General features: G+C 46.3%; 6 non-coding genes and 1 pseudogene across 6 annotated transcripts; all 7 read left to right on the top strand.

Moving 5' to 3' along the window:
• The first annotated feature begins 1,826 nt into the window (after positions 1 to 1,826).
• On the top strand, positions 1,827 to 2,017 carry LOC130331423 (U2 spliceosomal RNA). Its single transcript, XR_008874331.1, has one exon. It is a non-coding gene; the product is annotated as a U2 spliceosomal RNA (small nuclear RNA).
• A 2,085-nt stretch (positions 2,018 to 4,102) lies between these two features.
• Positions 4,103 to 4,293, top strand: LOC130331422 (U2 spliceosomal RNA). Its single transcript, XR_008874330.1, has one exon. It is a non-coding gene; the product is annotated as a U2 spliceosomal RNA (small nuclear RNA).
• Positions 4,294 to 6,380: 2,087 nt separating this feature from the next.
• Positions 6,381 to 6,540, top strand: LOC130331480 (U2 spliceosomal RNA; annotated as a pseudogene).
• A 693-nt stretch (positions 6,541 to 7,233) lies between these two features.
• On the top strand, positions 7,234 to 7,426 carry LOC130331478 (U2 spliceosomal RNA). Its single transcript, XR_008874378.1, has one exon. It is a non-coding gene; the product is annotated as a U2 spliceosomal RNA (small nuclear RNA).
• A 2,083-nt stretch (positions 7,427 to 9,509) lies between these two features.
• Positions 9,510 to 9,700, top strand: LOC130331421 (U2 spliceosomal RNA). Its single transcript, XR_008874329.1, has one exon. It is a non-coding gene; the product is annotated as a U2 spliceosomal RNA (small nuclear RNA).
• Positions 9,701 to 11,796: 2,096 nt separating this feature from the next.
• LOC130331420 (U2 spliceosomal RNA) lies at positions 11,797 to 11,987 on the top strand. Its single transcript, XR_008874328.1, has one exon. It is a non-coding gene; the product is annotated as a U2 spliceosomal RNA (small nuclear RNA).
• Positions 11,988 to 14,072: 2,085 nt separating this feature from the next.
• Positions 14,073 to 14,263, top strand: LOC130331419 (U2 spliceosomal RNA). The gene has a single exon (XR_008874327.1). It is a non-coding gene; the product is annotated as a U2 spliceosomal RNA (small nuclear RNA).
• Positions 14,264 to 16,250: the final 1,987 nt, after the last annotated feature.

Below are 16,250 nucleotides of genomic sequence, written 5' to 3'. Positions count from 1 at the left end.
ATGACATGATAGGCAGCTGCCTTGATAGCGGGTGGGTGCTGAATGTTCCTAATTGACAAAATAAGATTAATGCTTATGAAGAAATATAAAATCTCATCCCTTCCCCAATATCGCGCCACACCCCTACCCCTTAATTCCCTGGTTGAACGTGATGGACATATGTCTTTTTTCGACCGTACTAACTATGTAACTATGTAACATAACATGGGGGGGGGGTCTCCTGGCTGTTCACACAGGTGTGTCATTGCTGTACATTGACCATGCATTGCTTCTGTGGTATTGCAAAGGCAAAGACAAATGCTTCCAGCCATCCATTGCACTAATGGATTGGTCATCAGCTGGCTGTCTATGTCCCGCATCAATATAGACCAAAGTACAGAGGGTTAGGCTATGCTATTGTGCACCTACCTGATGCATCAGAAGGTGCGAGGCCCTTGCTAAATTCTGTGCACAGACTTTGAGATCTATGCTTTAGACTGTATCTAAACCTGCTCCAACATGGACTGACATTCTGGCCTACTTTCAGCCGATGCGACTTGTCTGTCGCTGAACAGTCGCTTTTTATGTATTCAGCACCTATGTATAATGTTGTAAAAATGCTCTAGAAGCTAAAGTCGCAGAAATGTCACACATATTTGGCCTGCAACTTTCTGTGCGACAAATTCAGACAGGAAAAATCAGTATAAATCCTTAGAAAATTATCCCCCAGTGTCTCCATCTGCTGGCGGTATTGAATAAGCATTGCTGCACTGATGGGGTATGCATTAGACGAAAAAAAAGAAGAAAAAGAAGAATAATACGCCCAGAAAAGAGGCGAAAAGGAGAAAAACGTAAAAAAACGTGAAAAAAAAGTAAGAGGAGGAGAAGGGAAAAAAAGGTGGAAATGGGTTTAAAAGTGATTTCGGCGGAGAAATATATATATATATATATATATATATATATATATATATATATGCGCACACACACACATAGATATAAACGTATTCTCCGTTGAGATATTGCAGCCGCTGCTGTGTCCAGGCCCAGGAGCCTTAGCACTGTGCTGTGATGTCACTCAATACCACTGACATCACTAGGTGTAAACAACATCTCTCCTTTGCTGTGTATGTGACTATGGAGCTGTTTGGTGATGTCGTCTATTACGGCCTTCATAGAAGCAACAGGAGATTGTTGCATCCATCTTGAACCCTCAGAACTACAGTGCTATGATGTCACTCACTTCCACAGGCCTTGCAGAGTGTAAACAACAACAACCCAGCTTTGTTGTGTATGTAACCAAAGGGATTTGTGATGTCACCTAGAACCTTCACAGCAGCGACAGCTTTATGAGGAGCATCAGCACTGCTCTGCCTGAGCAGAACCATCACCGCCATAGGTTGTCAAATAACCCGGATTTAACCCACACAGGTAAGTCCAATGGGGTGCAGGCATGTCCTCTATGCTTACAGCTTCCCGTGGGTGTTGGTTTGATACCGTTTGGGGACAGCCAAGGAGGCATCTGCAGGCAACAAAGGTAGGTGTGTGCTTGTGTGTGTGTTTCCTATGCAGATCCTAAGCCCAGTGTCACATGCAAGTAGGAGGAGTAAGAAGGGTTCCTGGCAAATCCGGGTTATGGATTGCATTTAAAAAGGCCCCGTGGGAGTGCAATGGGCCCCTGTCTTGCTGCTTAGCAATAATGGTATGGGTTTAGGTTCTGCTGTGTGTACTGGTGGTTGACTGCCCCCCAGCCCAGAGTGTGCATGGAAAATTGTCTGGCAGCCTCCCTGACAGCAAGCAGTGATAGTGCCCATGAAGGGGACCTTGTTGGGCCCGCCCCTTTCACGGTTATCGCTTCTCGGCCTTTTGGCTAAGATCAAGTGTAGTATCTGTTCTTATCAGTTTAATATCTGATACGTCCCCTATCTGGGGACCATATATTAAATGGATTTTTGAGAACGGGGGCCGATTTCGAAGCTTGCTTCCGTCGCCCTATGCATTGACCCGATATGGCAGTATCTTCGGGTACAGTGCACCACCCCCTTACAGGGTTAAAAAGAAAGATTCCTACTTTCATTGCTACCTGCTTGCTGGCTAGCCAGCTAGCCAGCCCTGTGGGCCTTGCTGCTGCTGCAGCCAAAAAACAAAAGGTGGTGCTGCTGCTGCTTCTGCTGCTTCTGCTTCTGCTTGTGTCTGGCCCCTGTTGGAGCGTCCAGGCACAGGACTTCTGCTGCTGCTGACTAAATGGCCTCCTTAATTGGATCATTTGAGTAGCCAGCACACCTGTGCAGGTAGGGCATGACATGATAGGCAGCTGCCTTGATAGCGGGTGGGTGCTGAATGTTCCTAATTGACAAAATAAGATTAATGCTTATGAAGAAATATAAAATCTCATCCCTTCCCCAATATCGCGCCACACCCCTACCCCTTAATTCCCTGGTTGAACGTGATGGACATATGTCTTTTTTCGACCGTACTAACTATGTAACTATGTAACATAACATGGGGGGGGGGTCTCCTGGCTGTTCACACAGGTGTGTCATTGCTGTACATTGACCATGCATTGCTTCTGTGGTATTGCAAAGGCAAAGACAAATGCTTCCAGCCATCCATTGCACTAATGGATTGGTCATCAGCTGGCTGTCTATGTCCCGCATCAATATAGACCAAAGTACAGAGGGTTAGGCTATGCTATTGTGCACCTACCTGATGCATCAGAAGGTGCGAGGCCCTTGCTAAATTCTGTGCACAGACTTTGAGATCTATGCTTTAGACTGTATCTAAACCTGCTCCAACATGGACTGACATTCTGGCCTACTTTCAGCTGATGCGACTTGTCTGTCGCTGAACAGTCGCTTTTTATGTATTCAGCACCTATGTATAATGTTGTAAAAATGCTCTAGAAGCTAAAGTCGCAGAAATGTCACACATATTTGGCCTGCAACTTTCTGTGCGACAAATTCAGACAGGAAAAATCAGTATAAATCCTTAGAAAATTATCCCCCAGTGTCTCCATCTGCTGGCGGTATTGAATAAGCATTGCTGCACTGATGGGGTATGCATTAGACGAAAAAAAAGAAGAAAAAGAAGAATAATACGCCCAGAAAAGAGGCGAAAAGGAGAAAAACGTAAAAAAACGTGAAAAAAAAGTAAGAGGAGGAGAAGGGAAAAAAAGGTGGAAATGGGTTTAAAAGTGATTTCGGCGGAGAAATATATATATATATATATATATATATATATATATATATATATATGCGCACACACACACATAGATATAAACGTATTCTCCGTTGAGATATTGCAGCCGCTGCTGTGTCCAGGCCCAGGAGCCTTAGCACTGTGCTGTGATGTCACTCAATACCACTGACATCACTAGGTGTAAACAACATCTCTCCTTTGCTGTGTATGTGACTATGGAGCTGTTTGGTGATGTCGTCTATTACGGCCTTCATAGAAGCAACAGGAGATTGTTGCATCCATCTTGAACCCTCAGAACTACAGTGCTATGATGTCACTCACTTCCACAGGCCTTGCAGAGTGTAAACAACAACAACCCAGCTTTGTTGTGTATGTAACCAAAGGGATTTGTGATGTCACCTAGAACCTTCACAGCAGCGACAGCTTTATGAGGAGCATCAGCACTGCTCTGCCTGAGCAGAACCATCACCGCCATAGGTTGTCAAATAACCCGGATTTAACCCACACAGGTAAGTCCAATGGGGTGCAGGCATGTCCTCTATGCTTACAGCTTCCCGTGGGTGTTGGTTTGATACCGTTTGGGGACAGCCAAGGAGGCATCTGCAGGCAACAAAGGTAGGTGTGTGCTTGTGTGTGTGTTTCCTATGCAGATCCTAAGCCCAGTGTCACATGCAAGTAGGAGGAGTAAGAAGGGTTCCTGGCAAATCCGGGTTATGGATTGCATTTAAAAAGGCCCCGTGGGAGTGCAATGGGCCCCTGTCTTGCTGCTTAGCAATAATGGTATGGGTTTAGGTTCTGCTGTGTGTACTGGTGGTTGACTGCCCCCCAGCCCAGAGTGTGCATGGAAAATTGTCTGGCAGCCTCCCTGACAGCAAGCAGTGATAGTGCCCATGAAGGGGACCTTGTTGGGCCCGCCCCTTTCACGGTTATCGCTTCTCGGCCTTTTGGCTAAGATCAAGTGTAGTATCTGTTCTTATCAGTTTAATATCTGATACGTCCCCTATCTGGGGACCATATATTAAATGGATTTTTGAGAACGGGGGCCGATTTCGAAGCTTGCTTCCGTCGCCCTATGCATTGACCCGATATGGCAGTATCTTCGGGTACAGTGCACCACCCCCTTACAGGGTTAAAAAGAAAGATTCCTACTTTCATTGCTACCTGCTTGCTGGCTAGCCAGCTAGCCAGCCCTGTGGGCCTTGCTGCTGCTGCAGCCAAAAAACAAAAGGTGGTGCTGCTGCTGCTTCTGCTGCTTCTGCTTCTGCTTGTGTCTGGCCCCTGTTGGAGCGTCCAGGCACAGGACTTCTGCTGCTGCTGACTAAATGGCCTCCTTAATTGGATCATTTGAGTAGCCAGCACACCTGTGCAGGTAGGGCATGACATGATAGGCAGCTGCCTTGATAGCGGGTGGGTGCTGAATGTTCCTAATTGACAAAATAAGATTAATGCTTATGAAGAAATATAAAATCTCATCCCTTCCCCAATATCGCGCCACACCCCTACCCCTTAATTCCCTGGTTGAACGTGATGGACATATGTCTTTTTTCGACCGTACTAACTATGTAACTATGTAACATAACATGGGGGGGGGGTCTCCTGGCTGTTCACACAGGTGTGTCATTGCTGTACATTGACCATGCATTGCTTCTGTGGTATTGCAAAGGCAAAGACAAATGCTTCCAGCCATCCATTGCACTAATGGATTGGTCATCAGCTGGCTGTCTATGTCCCGCATCAATATAGACCAAAGTACAGAGGGTTAGGCTATGCTATTGTGCACCTACCTGATGCATCAGAAGGTGCGAGGCCCTTGCTAAATTCTGTGCACAGACTTTGAGATCTATGCTTTAGACTGTATCTAAACCTGCTCCAACATGGACTGACATTCTGGCCTACTTTCAGCCGATGCGACTTGTCTGTCGCTGAACAGTCGCTTTTTATGTATTCAGCACCTATGTATAATGTTGTAAAAATGCTCTAGAAGCTAAAGTCGCAGAAATGTCACACATATTTGGCCTGCAACTTTCTGTGCGACAAATTCAGACAGGAAAAATCAGTATAAATCCTTAGAAAATTATCCCCCAGTGTCTCCATCTGCTGGCGGTATTGAATAAGCATTGCTGCACTGATGGGGTATGCATTAGACGAAAAAAAAGAAGAAAAAGAAGAATAATACGCCCAGAAAAGAGGCGAAAAGGAGAAAAACGTAAAAAAACGTGAAAAAAAAGTAAGAGGAGGAGAAGGGAAAAAAAGGTGGAAATGGGTTTAAAAGTGATTTCGGCGGAGAAATATATATATATATATATATATATATATATATATATATATATATATGCGCACACACACACATAGATATAAACGTATTCTCCGTTGAGATATTGCAGCCGCTGCTGTGTCCAGGCCCAGGAGCCTTAGCACTGTGCTGTGATGTCACTCAATACCACTGACATCACTAGGTGTAAACAACATCTCTCCTTTGCTGTGTATGTGACTATGGAGCTGTTTGGTGATGTCGTCTATTACGGCCTTCATAGAAGCAACAGGAGATTGTTGCATCCATCTTGAACCCTCAGAACTACAGTGCTATGATGTCACTCACTTCCACAGGCCTTGCAGAGTGTAAACAACAACAACCCAGCTTTGTTGTGTATGTAACCAAAGGGATTTGTGATGTCACCTAGAACCTTCACAGCAGCGACAGCTTTATGAGGAGCATCAGCACTGCTCTGCCTGAGCAGAACCATCACCGCCATAGGTTGTCAAATAACCCGGATTTAACCCACACAGGTAAGTCCAATGGGGTGCAGGCATGTCCTCTATGCTTACAGCTTCCCGTGGGTGTTGGTTTGATACCGTTTGGGGACAGCCAAGGAGGCATCTGCAGGCAACAAAGGTAGGTGTGTGCTTGTGTGTGTGTTTCCTATGCAGATCCTAAGCCCAGTGTCACATGCAAGTAGGAGGAGTAAGAAGGGTTCCTGGCAAATCCGGGTTATGGATTGCATTTAAAAAGGCCCCGTGGGAGTGCAATGGGCCCCTGTCTTGCTGCTTAGCAATAATGGTATGGGTTTAGGTTCTGCTGTGTGTACTGGTGGTTGACTGCCCCCCAGCCCAGAGTGTGCATGGAAAATTGTCTGGCAGCCTCCCTGACAGCAAGCAGTGATAGTGCCCATGAAGGGGACCTTGTTGGGCCCGCCCCTTTCACGGTTATCGCTTCTCGGCCTTTTGGCTAAGATCAAGTGTAGTATCTGTTCTTATCAGTTTTCATGCTGGTGGGGATGGGTGCTGCATGGAGGATGCAGGTGTACCAGGGCTTTCCGGGGCTGGTTCTGAGGAATCAGCTCGACGGCTGCCCCGATGTGACCTGTTCCCTCCAGGTCTCGCCATGAGGCTGAGAGGGTCTAGAGCCGAGGTACTTTTGTGCCTCGGGGAGTGGTGACCCCGAGGTGCCGAAACTCACTGGGAGAATAGACTCACTGAGTTGAAGCACGGGCACCATAATCTCTTCACCTTGTGGCACTCACCTCTTGATTCCCGGCCTTCTGGCTAGGATCAGAGAAATTTTTATAGATCCGGCCGGATGTCCGGGCAGTATATCTGCACACATTCACTTATTTATTTCTTTTTTGTCTCACTGTGTCACTTTTTGCGTGTTGTGTGTTCACAGGATTTGTCAGGATGCGGTAGCCCTTCTGGGTGTCCCTCCTGGCGGTCTAGGGGAGGTGTGTGTGGCCATTAGGTTCCGCACCTCCCTGCAAACACCCCGGGTACTTCTGCTTTAGCAGGGTACCTACCGTAATCGGCTCTGCGGGCAGATACCTTGGCTAACGCCAAGGGGGATGCCGGGAGCATTTGTGGTCCCCTAGTAGCTTCGGCGAAAAGGGACATTGAACCTGGAACCTCGCAGGTACCTTTTGGTCCGGAGGCGAAGGGTAAGGTTTGTTGGGGGGCCTCTCTCCTATCGGAGAAGGGCTTGCGATAGACCGCATCCTTTGTGCACGTTTTTTTAGTGTAACACGTTTGCACTTTTTCTTGCACTTTGGGTGAATCGAAAGCACGTTCCTCGGCTTTAGATAAAAAAAAAAAAAAAAAAAAAAAAAAATCTGTTCTTATCAGTTTAATATCTGATACGTCCCCTATCTGGGGACCATATATTAAATGGATTTTTGAGAACGGGGGCCGATTTCGAAGCTTGCTTCCGTCGCCCTATGCATTGACCCGATATGGCAGTATCTTCGGGTACAGTGCACCACCCCCTTACAGGGTTAAAAAGAAAGATTCCTACTTTCATTGCTACCTGCTTGCTGGCTAGCCAGCTAGCCAGCCCTGTGGGCCTTGCTGCTGCTGCAGCCAAAAAACAAAAGGTGGTGCTGCTGCTGCTTCTGCTGCTTCTGCTTCTGCTTGTGTCTGGCCCCTGTTGGAGCGTCCAGGCACAGGACTTCTGCTGCTGCTGACTAAATGGCCTCCTTAATTGGATCATTTGAGTAGCCAGCACACCTGTGCAGGTAGGGCATGACATGATAGGCAGCTGCCTTGATAGCGGGTGGGTGCTGAATGTTCCTAATTGACAAAATAAGATTAATGCTTATGAAGAAATATAAAATCTCATCCCTTCCCCAATATCGCGCCACACCCCTACCCCTTAATTCCCTGGTTGAACGTGATGGACATATGTCTTTTTTCGACCGTACTAACTATGTAACTATGTAACATAACATGGGGGGGGGGTCTCCTGGCTGTTCACACAGGTGTGTCATTGCTGTACATTGACCATGCATTGCTTCTGTGGTATTGCAAAGGCAAAGACAAATGCTTCCAGCCATCCATTGCACTAATGGATTGGTCATCAGCTGGCTGTCTATGTCCCGCATCAATATAGACCAAAGTACAGAGGGTTAGGCTATGCTATTGTGCACCTACCTGATGCATCAGAAGGTGCGAGGCCCTTGCTAAATTCTGTGCACAGACTTTGAGATCTATGCTTTAGACTGTATCTAAACCTGCTCCAACATGGACTGACATTCTGGCCTACTTTCAGCCGATGCGACTTGTCTGTCGCTGAACAGTCGCTTTTTATGTATTCAGCACCTATGTATAATGTTGTAAAAATGCTCTAGAAGCTAAAGTCGCAGAAATGTCACACATATTTGGCCTGCAACTTTCTGTGCGACAAATTCAGACAGGAAAAATCAGTATAAATCCTTAGAAAATTATCCCCCAGTGTCTCCATCTGCTGGCGGTATTGAATAAGCATTGCTGCACTGATGGGGTATGCATTAGACGAAAAAAAAGAAGAAAAAGAAGAATAATACGCCCAGAAAAGAGGCGAAAAGGAGAAAAACGTAAAAAAACGTGAAAAAAAAGTAAGAGGAGGAGAAGGGAAAAAAAGGTGGAAATGGGTTTAAAAGTGATTTCGGCGGAGAAATATATATATATATATATATATATATATATATATATATATATGCGCACACACACACATAGATATAAACGTATTCTCCGTTGAGATATTGCAGCCGCTGCTGTGTCCAGGCCCAGGAGCCTTAGCACTGTGCTGTGATGTCACTCAATACCACTGACATCACTAGGTGTAAACAACATCTCTCCTTTGCTGTGTATGTGACTATGGAGCTGTTTGGTGATGTCGTCTATTACGGCCTTCATAGAAGCAACAGGAGATTGTTGCATCCATCTTGAACCCTCAGAACTACAGTGCTATGATGTCACTCACTTCCACAGGCCTTGCAGAGTGTAAACAACAACAACCCAGCTTTGTTGTGTATGTAACCAAAGGGATTTGTGATGTCACCTAGAACCTTCACAGCAGCGACAGCTTTATGAGGAGCATCAGCACTGCTCTGCCTGAGCAGAACCATCACCGCCATAGGTTGTCAAATAACCCGGATTTAACCCACACAGGTAAGTCCAATGGGGTGCAGGCATGTCCTCTATGCTTACAGCTTCCCGTGGGTGTTGGTTTGATACCGTTTGGGGACAGCCAAGGAGGCATCTGCAGGCAACAAAGGTAGGTGTGTGCTTGTGTGTGTGTTTCCTATGCAGATCCTAAGCCCAGTGTCACATGCAAGTAGGAGGAGTAAGAAGGGTTCCTGGCAAATCCGGGTTATGGATTGCATTTAAAAAGGCCCCGTGGGAGTGCAATGGGCCCCTGTCTTGCTGCTTAGCAATAATGGTATGGGTTTAGGTTCTGCTGTGTGTACTGGTGGTTGACTGCCCCCCAGCCCAGAGTGTGCATGGAAAATTGTCTGGCAGCCTCCCTGACAGCAAGCAGTGATAGTGCCCATGAAGGGGACCTTGTTGGGCCCGCCCCTTTCACGGTTATCGCTTCTCGGCCTTTTGGCTAAGATCAAGTGTAGTATCTGTTCTTATCAGTTTAATATCTGATACGTCCCCTATCTGGGGACCATATATTAAATGGATTTTTGAGAACGGGGGCCGATTTCGAAGCTTGCTTCCGTCGCCCTATGCATTGACCCGATATGGCAGTATCTTCGGGTACAGTGCACCACCCCCTTACAGGGTTAAAAAGAAAGATTCCTACTTTCATTGCTACCTGCTTGCTGGCTAGCCAGCTAGCCAGCCCTGTGGGCCTTGCTGCTGCTGCAGCCAAAAAACAAAAGGTGGTGCTGCTGCTGCTTCTGCTGCTTCTGCTTCTGCTTGTGTCTGGCCCCTGTTGGAGCGTCCAGGCACAGGACTTCTGCTGCTGCTGACTAAATGGCCTCCTTAATTGGATCATTTGAGTAGCCAGCACACCTGTGCAGGTAGGGCATGACATGATAGGCAGCTGCCTTGATAGCGGGTGGGTGCTGAATGTTCCTAATTGACAAAATAAGATTAATGCTTATGAAGAAATATAAAATCTCATCCCTTCCCCAATATCGCGCCACACCCCTACCCCTTAATTCCCTGGTTGAACGTGATGGACATATGTCTTTTTTCGACCGTACTAACTATGTAACTATGTAACATAACATGGGGGGGGGGGTCTCCTGGCTGTTCACACAGGTGTGTCATTGCTGTACATTGACCATGCATTGCTTCTGTGGTATTGCAAAGGCAAAGACAAATGCTTCCAGCCATCCATTGCACTAATGGATTGGTCATCAGCTGGCTGTCTATGTCCCGCATCAATATAGACCAAAGTACAGAGGGTTAGGCTATGCTATTGTGCACCTACCTGATGCATCAGAAGGTGCGAGGCCCTTGCTAAATTCTGTGCACAGACTTTGAGATCTATGCTTTAGACTGTATCTAAACCTGCTCCAACATGGACTGACATTCTGGCCTACTTTCAGCCGATGCGACTTGTCTGTCGCTGAACAGTCGCTTTTTATGTATTCAGCACCTATGTATAATGTTGTAAAAATGCTCTAGAAGCTAAAGTCGCAGAAATGTCACACATATTTGGCCTGCAACTTTCTGTGCGACAAATTCAGACAGGAAAAATCAGTATAAATCCTTAGAAAATTATCCCCCAGTGTCTCCATCTGCTGGCGGTATTGAATAAGCATTGCTGCACTGATGGGGTATGCATTAGACGAAAAAAAAGAAGAAAAAGAAGAATAATACGCCCAGAAAAGAGGCGAAAAGGAGAAAAACGTAAAAAAACGTGAAAAAAAAGTAAGAGGAGGAGAAGGGAAAAAAAGGTGGAAATGGGTTTAAAAGTGATTTCGGCGGAGAAATATATATATATATATATATATATATATATATATATATATATATATATATATATGCGCACACACACACATAGATATAAACGTATTCTCCGTTGAGATATTGCAGCCGCTGCTGTGTCCAGGCCCAGGAGCCTTAGCACTGTGCTGTGATGTCACTCAATACCACTGACATCACTAGGTGTAAACAACATCTCTCCTTTGCTGTGTATGTGACTATGGAGCTGTTTGGTGATGTCGTCTATTACGGCCTTCATAGAAGCAACAGGAGATTGTTGCATCCATCTTGAACCCTCAGAACTACAGTGCTATGATGTCACTCACTTCCACAGGCCTTGCAGAGTGTAAACAACAACAACCCAGCTTTGTTGTGTATGTAACCAAAGGGATTTGTGATGTCACCTAGAACCTTCACAGCAGCGACAGCTTTATGAGGAGCATCAGCACTGCTCTGCCTGAGCAGAACCATCACCGCCATAGGTTGTCAAATAACCCGGATTTAACCCACACAGGTAAGTCCAATGGGGTGCAGGCATGTCCTCTATGCTTACAGCTTCCCGTGGGTGTTGGTTTGATACCGTTTGGGGACAGCCAAGGAGGCATCTGCAGGCAACAAAGGTAGGTGTGTGCTTGTGTGTGTGTTTCCTATGCAGATCCTAAGCCCAGTGTCACATGCAAGTAGGAGGAGTAAGAAGGGTTCCTGGCAAATCCGGGTTATGGATTGCATTTAAAAAGGCCCCGTGGGAGTGCAATGGGCCCCTGTCTTGCTGCTTAGCAATAATGGTATGGGTTTAGGTTCTGCTGTGTGTACTGGTGGTTGACTGCCCCCCAGCCCAGAGTGTGCATGGAAAATTGTCTGGCAGCCTCCCTGACAGCAAGCAGTGATAGTGCCCATGAAGGGGACCTTGTTGGGCCCGCCCCTTTCACGGTTATCGCTTCTCGGCCTTTTGGCTAAGATCAAGTGTAGTATCTGTTCTTATCAGTTTAATATCTGATACGTCCCCTATCTGGGGACCATATATTAAATGGATTTTTGAGAACGGGGGCCGATTTCGAAGCTTGCTTCCGTCGCCCTATGCATTGACCCGATATGGCAGTATCTTCGGGTACAGTGCACCACCCCCTTACAGGGTTAAAAAGAAAGATTCCTACTTTCATTGCTACCTGCTTGCTGGCTAGCCAGCTAGCCAGCCCTGTGGGCCTTGCTGCTGCTGCAGCCAAAAAACAAAAGGTGGTGCTGCTGCTGCTTCTGCTGCTTCTGCTTCTGCTTGTGTCTGGCCCCTGTTGGAGCGTCCAGGCACAGGACTTCTGCTGCTGCTGACTAAATGGCCTCCTTAATTGGATCATTTGAGTAGCCAGCACACCTGTGCAGGTAGGGCATGACATGATAGGCAGCTGCCTTGATAGCGGGTGGGTGCTGAATGTTCCTAATTGACAAAATAAGATTAATGCTTATGAAGAAATATAAAATCTCATCCCTTCCCCAATATCGCGCCACACCCCTACCCCTTAATTCCCTGGTTGAACGTGATGGACATATGTCTTTTTTCGACCGTACTAACTATGTAACTATGTAACATAACATGGGGGGGGGGTCTCCTGGCTGTTCACACAGGTGTGTCATTGCTGTACATTGACCATGCATTGCTTCTGTGGTATTGCAAAGGCAAAGACAAATGCTTCCAGCCATCCATTGCACTAATGGATTGGTCATCAGCTGGCTGTCTATGTCCCGCATCAATATAGACCAAAGTACAGAGGGTTAGGCTATGCTATTGTGCACCTACCTGATGCATCAGAAGGTGCGAGGCCCTTGCTAAATTCTGTGCACAGACTTTGAGATCTATGCTTTAGACTGTATCTAAACCTGCTCCAACATGGACTGACATTCTGGCCTACTTTCAGCCGATGCGACTTGTCTGTCGCTGAACAGTCGCTTTTTATGTATTCAGCACCTATGTATAATGTTGTAAAAATGCTCTAGAAGCTAAAGTCGCAGAAATGTCACACATATTTGGCCTGCAACTTTCTGTGCGACAAATTCAGACAGGAAAAATCAGTATAAATCCTTAGAAAATTATCCCCCAGTGTCTCCATCTGCTGGCGGTATTGAATAAGCATTGCTGCACTGATGGGGTATGCATTAGACGAAAAAAAAGAAGAAAAAGAAGAATAATACGCCCAGAAAAGAGGCGAAAAGGAGAAAAACGTAAAAAAACGTGAAAAAAAAGTAAGAGGAGGAGAAGGGAAAAAAAGGTGGAAATGGGTTTAAAAGTGATTTCGGCGGAGAAATATATATATATATATATATATATATATATATATATATATATATGCGCACACACACACATAGATATAAACGTATTCTCCGTTGAGATATTGCAGCCGCTGCTGTGTCCAGGCCCAGGAGCCTTAGCACTGTGCTGTGATGTCACTCAATACCACTGACATCACTAGGTGTAAACAACATCTCTCCTTTGCTGTGTATGTGACTATGGAGCTGTTTGGTGATGTCGTCTATTACGGCCTTCATAGAAGCAACAGGAGATTGTTGCATCCATCTTGAACCCTCAGAACTACAGTGCTATGATGTCACTCACTTCCACAGGCCTTGCAGAGTGTAAACAACAACAACCCAGCTTTGTTGTGTATGTAACCAAAGGGATTTGTGATGTCACCTAGAACCTTCACAGCAGCGACAGCTTTATGAGGAGCATCAGCACTGCTCTGCCTGAGCAGAACCATCACCGCCATAGGTTGTCAAATAACCCGGATTTAACCCACACAGGTAAGTCCAATGGGGTGCAGGCATGTCCTCTATGCTTACAGCTTCCCGTGGGTGTTGGTTTGATACCGTTTGGGGACAGCCAAGGAGGCATCTGCAGGCAACAAAGGTAGGTGTGTGCTTGTGTGTGTGTTTCCTATGCAGATCCTAAGCCCAGTGTCACATGCAAGTAGGAGGAGTAAGAAGGGTTCCTGGCAAATCCGGGTTATGGATTGCATTTAAAAAGGCCCCGTGGGAGTGCAATGGGCCCCTGTCTTGCTGCTTAGCAATAATGGTATGGGTTTAGGTTCTGCTGTGTGTACTGGTGGTTGACTGCCCCCCAGCCCAGAGTGTGCATGGAAAATTGTCTGGCAGCCTCCCTGACAGCAAGCAGTGATAGTGCCCATGAAGGGGACCTTGTTGGGCCCGCCCCTTTCACGGTTATCGCTTCTCGGCCTTTTGGCTAAGATCAAGTGTAGTATCTGTTCTTATCAGTTTAATATCTGATACGTCCCCTATCTGGGGACCATATATTAAATGGATTTTTGAGAACGGGGGCCGATTTCGAAGCTTGCTTCCGTCGCCCTATGCATTGACCCGATATGGCAGTATCTTCGGGTACAGTGCACCACCCCCTTACAGGGTTAAAAAGAAAGATTCCTACTTTCATTGCTACCTGCTTGCTGGCTAGCCAGCTAGCCAGCCCTGTGGGCCTTGCTGCTGCTGCAGCCAAAAAACAAAAGGTGGTGCTGCTGCTGCTTCTGCTGCTTCTGCTTCTGCTTGTGTCTGGCCCCTGTTGGAGCGTCCAGGCACAGGACTTCTGCTGCTGCTGACTAAATGGCCTCCTTAATTGGATCATTTGAGTAGCCAGCACACCTGTGCAGGTAGGGCATGACATGATAGGCAGCTGCCTTGATAGCGGGCGGGTGCTGAATGTTCCTAATTGACAAAATAAGATTAATGCTTATGAAGAAATATAAAATCTCATCCCTTCCCCAATATCGCGCCACACCCCTACCCCTTAATTCCCTGGTTGAACGTGATGGACATATGTCTTTTTTCGACCGTACTAACTATGTAACTATGTAACATAACATGGGGGGGGGGTCTCCTGGCTGTTCACACAGGTGTGTCATTGCTGTACATTGACCATGCATTGCTTCTGTGGTATTGCAAAGGCAAAGACAAATGCTTCCAGCCATCCATTGCACTAATGGATTGGTCATCAGCTGGCTGTCTATGTCCCGCATCAATATAGACCAAAGTACAGAGGGTTAGGCTATGCTATTGTGCACCTACCTGATGCATCAGAAGGTGCGAGGCCCTTGCTAAATTCTGTGCACAGACTTTGAGATCTATGCTTTAGACTGTATCTAAACCTGCTCCAACATGGACTGACATTCTGGCCTACTTTCAGCCGATGCGACTTGTCTGTCGCTGAACAGTCGCTTTTTATGTATTCAGCACCTATGTATAATGTTGTAAAAATGCTCTAGAAGCTAAAGTCGCAGAAATGTCACACATATTTGGCCTGCAACTTTCTGTGCGACAAATTCAGACAGGAAAAATCAGTATAAATCCTTAGAAAATTATCCCCCAGTGTCTCCATCTGCTGGCGGTATTGAATAAGCATTGCTGCACTGATGGGGTATGCATTAGACGAAAAAAAAGAAGAAAAAGAAGAATAATACGCCCAGAAAAGAGGCGAAAAGGAGAAAAACGTAAAAAAACGTGAAAAAAAAGTAAGAGGAGGAGAAGGGAAAAAAAGGTGGAAATGGGTTTAAAAGTGATTTCGGCGGAGAAATATATATATATATATATATATATATATATATATATGCGCACACACACACATAGATATAAACGTATTCTCCGTTGAGATATTGCAGCCGCTGCTGTGTCCAGGCCCAGGAGCCTTAGCACTGTGCTGTGATGTCACTCAATACCACTGACATCACTAGGTGTAAACAACATCTCTCCTTTGCTGTGTATGTGACTATGGAGCTGTTTGGTGATGTCGTCTATTACGGCCTTCATAGAAGCAACAGGAGATTGTTGCATCCATCTTGAACCCTCAGAACTACAGTGCTATGATGTCACTCACTTCCACAGGCCTTGCAGAGTGTAAACAACAACAACCCAGCTTTGTTGTGTATGTAACCAAAGGGATTTGTGATGTCACCTAGAACCTTCACAGCAGCGACAGCTTTATGAGGAGCATCAGCACTGCTCTGCCTGAGCAGAACCATCACCGCCATAGGTTGTCAAATAACCCGGATTTAACCCACACAGGTAAGTCCAATGGGGTGCAGGCATGTCCTCTATGCTTACAGCTTCCCGTGGGTGTTGGTTTGATACCGTTTGGGGACAGCCAAGGAGGCATCTGCAGGCAACAAAGGTAGGTGTGTGCTTGTGTGTGTGTTTCCTATGCAGATCCTAAGCCCAGTGTCACATGCAAGTAGGAGGAGTAAGAAGGGTTCCTGGCAAATCCGGGTTATGGATTGCATTTAAAAAGGCCCCGTGGGAGTGCAATGGGCCCCTGTCTTGCTGCTTAGCAATAATGGTATGGGTTTAGGTTCTGCTGTGTGTACTGGTGGTTGACTGCCCCCCAGCCCAGAGTG

Source organism: Hyla sarda, unplaced genomic scaffold, assembly GCF_029499605.1.
Source record: "Hyla sarda isolate aHylSar1 unplaced genomic scaffold, aHylSar1.hap1 scaffold_350, whole genome shotgun sequence".
Taxonomy (NCBI): Eukaryota; Metazoa; Chordata; class Amphibia; order Anura; family Hylidae; genus Hyla; species Hyla sarda.
This window is presented reverse-complemented; position numbering and strand designations above follow the sequence as displayed.